General features: G+C 45.9%; 1 non-coding gene across 1 annotated transcript; it reads left to right on the top strand.

Annotated features, from left to right (window-relative positions):
* The first annotated feature begins 207 nt into the window (after window positions 1-207).
* trnQ lies at window positions 208-279 on the top strand. Its single transcript has one exon. It is a non-coding gene; the product is annotated as a tRNA-Gln (tRNA).
* The last annotated feature ends 3,725 nt before the right edge of the window (window positions 280-4,004 follow it).

The raw sequence follows: 4,004 nt of genomic DNA, 5'->3' as shown, positions 1-4,004 counted from the left end.
GATAGATATAGCATTGCAAGCAAATAGAGCAGAGAGCTTACTCTTTCTATTAGAGTCGCGAGCTTGTTGTAGTCGGTCCTAAAGGCTAAAGGGAGAACCTTGCTGCTTACTTGCTATATCCCCGCGTTCTTGCACGGCTCGGCTCGTTCCTCGAGCCCTGCTTCTCCTTTCCCCCTCTCTCCGTTCTATCGTCCAAAACAGGCCGTATGGAGTATAGCCAAGTGGTAAGGCATCGGTTTTTGGTACCGGCATGCAAAGGTTCGAATCCTTTTACTCCAGATTATGAACACCCGATCGGATCTGTCAAGAACGAGCTGACGACTACAGGGGAAGCGGCTGACTGCAGTCCCTGAGCCTAGCTTGTAGCAAGCCAAAAGTTTGACCTGTCTTCTTAGCGAACCCTTCTGACTACTTTACCCGAGATCACTGCTTGCTTGCCTTATTTGGCCTGCTCCCTTACCACTTCCTGCTCTAACCCGTCTTCTGACCTATATGCTTGCACCTTACTCCCCCTATTTCTAAAGCTACTCTTATCGGCCAACTACTGCTTTTTGCTCTTACCGCTTCTTGTGCAGCTACGACTACTTACCTTTCGCCTTTATTGATTCTTTTCAAAGGCTTACCTTTCTTTTCAAAGATTGGGATCCTTGCCTATGATTACTGTCTGACCTGCTTTATTACCTCACCAACTCACTTGGACTACTGCTCATTCCCTAACTACCTGACCGGGGCTACAGCAGCCTTTATCTATTACAAGCTGGGCTGATACGGCTACCGCTTGCTATTGCTACTCTGACTACGAGAGCTAGAAGCCTCTAATAAGGCTGCTGCTTTCATGCTTTTCACTGACTGGCGTGGCTATTACAACTACTGCTAGCTGATCCATTCAAAGACCGGGATTCCTGACCTTACTACTATTAGAAAACTACCCAACACCCCTTGCTGCTCTCGCTGCACCATCTGTTGTCCGCTGCTTGGCTTGCTCTTTGAAGCAAAAGGACGAAGAAGAGCGGGAAGAGAAGAGCAGCACCCTAATTCCTATGTTATAGCCTTCGTTCCCTGGTCATATCTCTTTCTTTTGTGAAATAAGAACGTATTTACATCTACTCCCAACGCCCATACCCTAGTCTGGTTACTTCACAAGTAAGTTCCTCTACCTCGGGCTATCTCAGGAAAAAGTTGGGAATTTAAATACCTACATCCGATCTAATGGCACCTTTCGCCCTTAGGGTTCCCCTCGGTGATTCTTTCTTCACTTCCTTGCTTGCAGCTTCTTTTTTAACATCCTATTATGTGTTGGGCTTTCTTCTCAGACGTCTTCTCTTTCCCTTCTTTGCCCAACTAAAAGAGCTAAAGCCGGGAGCAAGTCTTCCTCTTTCGGACTCCTTTTTCGCTCCTCTATTCGCCTTCTCCGATCTAACAACTGGCTTCTGAGCGCATCTCTTTCTATTATAGAATAACCCATGGTAGCTTCGTTCGCTTAACGGGTGTTCAGTTCTTTCATTGCGCCTTTCGTCTACTCTCTATGAAAGAAAGATTCATGAGATATAAAGTAAGCGATGACAAGTAGGTTTGCTTCCCTAGGCGCTTCATCATGAAGAGTCGTATTGCGCTTCCCTGGCCTTTGGACTCATCTTTCTGACTCAGGAATAGCGGGACGGGAAAGTAAGACCTCTTCCGCGCTCGTGCCCCATACCTGTTAAGGTAGGCTAACTGAACCCTTCCCTTCGGTGATTTTCTTTCCCTTCGCTCTGCCTACTGGGACTAGCCCTAGCCTTTTGCTTTTTCAGACTTCATTGTCATCTTTCCTGCTACGACCATGAGCGCTTCATCAGACTCACCCGTAATCCTTGCTTTCGTTCGGTTCCGCTCTTTCGGGTGGGTTGGAAAACTTTCATATCAAAGGGAAGGTTGGTTAGCTCTATCGAACGGTTATCAAAGTTATTCTCAAAGGGAATTCTAAAATCCTATCCAATTCGTAGCGTCAAGCGTCGATACTGACTTCAATGAGAAATCATAGATGGAACGACAGAAGCGAGGTTTCTATTTAATAAAACGTAGCGTAGCGGTTCAAAATGTTGATTGGGGGAGATATCTTCATATGTGTCAGAGGATCTATCGGACTCTGGATCGGACCTTTCATCGGACTCTGGCATATCGGACCTATCGTCAGGGTACCTTTCATCAGTGGACGGGGAATCCCCTTTCTCTATCGTCAATCGACCGCTCTGCGGAATCTGTTCAATCGCTTCAATCGAGTGTGTGCCGTGCTGGTTTACTTACTCTTCCCTCGCTAAACCCGGCCTTCTTGCTTTCCTTCCTGGCTAGCTTTCCAATCGCAGGCTTACTTGCTTTCCTTGACTTAACTTTCCAATTAACAAGAAGGGGAACCGAAGCTAGGCACGAAAGCTGAAGGGAAAGAGTTTAGTTCTTGTCAGTGACAAATGTCCTTTCGTTGGCCATAATTCTTCGCTATAACCCATGTTTCATCACATGAACGATAGATTCTTCATTGGAGCGACTATCGCTCGATATATGGAAGAATTTCTCTAAACAACCCTGCCTTCCCTCCGAGTTGACTTTACTGGAGTAGCTCCTGGACTTGCTTTGTTAACTGGACTAGCCATTGGAGGGAAATAAATGCCCATTTGTCGGCTTGAGGAAAAAGACACCCCTTGCCTTTGACTTACATCGGCTGGGGATTGGAGGGCGGGAACAACATATCGATCGGTTGGAAACATTTCGGTTGGAGGAATTGAATCACTTGTCACTTGTCGGTTAGAGGGCGTACTTTGGAGGGACCCCTCTGTTTTGCTTCTTCTTGAGTTCTTTTTACTGGGCGGCGGCAGGCGCCGATTGGTTGATACTGTTGGTGTTGATCGGTTCTTTTTCGCTTCGCACCTATGCTTAGAAAGGAGTGGGGAATATCTGGTTTGACTTGCTCGGATAGCTAGGGAAAGAAAGGGAAGCTGCATGAGGGTATTGCTCTTGCTGTGGGAAAGACACCTGACACTATAGCGTGGCCCGCTTCAGTTGATCGGAAGTGCGAAAGTCGAGTTGATCTCATACATATAGAAATCCGGAATTGAGACTTTTGATAAACAAAAACTCACTCAAATTACATCTTCGTCTCGCCCTTTCATCGGAGTCTAATGTAGCAGGAGAAGAATCGTCTAATGAAAAGTCCCATTTCAGAATAACTCCTCACGTCTTCCGTTAAGCGTGCGTCAGTTTCGGGGCGGGGGCGAAGAGCAGGGATAATTGTAGTAGAAAGGACAACTGCTCTCGAATCAGCAATGCCACATCTGACTCAAAGAAGGATCGATAAGCCTTTGCACATGAGAAGAGGATTAGACTGAACGGGAATAACCCCTGTCTTAGGGAAGGAATGAAGATGGCATCGAATAAGCTCTTTGATGTTGATGCTTGAGAAGAAGCTTTTCCCGCATTCCTGTTGATGCAGAGATCAGACGAGAAGGCCCATCTCTTTACTAGAATCCGATGTGATAGAAGGAGCTGCTCTAGCTTAAGCTTAAGTCGATCCTTACTTAATAGAATAGCCGAACGAATTAGCCATAGAGCTCATCCCCGGTTAAATAGTTGATGATTTCTTGATGGTTGACTGCTATATCAACATTAGAGAATCGACTGGTCACTCATGCTTGAAACAAAAAGAATAAGCGATGCCATTGAATCTGTTAGAGGAAGGCTAGAAGAGAGTAGCTCATGCCCGGCAAAGTCCGATCGTAGAATATCCAAGTATCTTTCCCCGGAGTGATTCAAGCCTATGTGACCAAAGCTGGAAAGAAATTAATATTCTTCACCAAGAAAGGTAGCGAAGTCACCTCCATTCTCGATTTCTATTGCGACAGAGGGAGCATAATATAGTAAAAATCACGATTAGAGTCAGTCCGGATAAAAGGAAGAATCCAATCCGCAGCTAGTCTTGGGATCAAGGCTTCTTTCCTTTGCTGAATCAGGAATAGCCAACTCCAGATAAATGC

This window comes from Manihot esculenta, mitochondrion (genome assembly GCF_001659605.2).
Source record: "Manihot esculenta mitochondrion, complete genome".
Classification (NCBI taxonomy): domain Eukaryota; kingdom Viridiplantae; phylum Streptophyta; class Magnoliopsida; order Malpighiales; family Euphorbiaceae; genus Manihot; species Manihot esculenta.
This window is presented reverse-complemented; position numbering and strand designations above follow the sequence as displayed.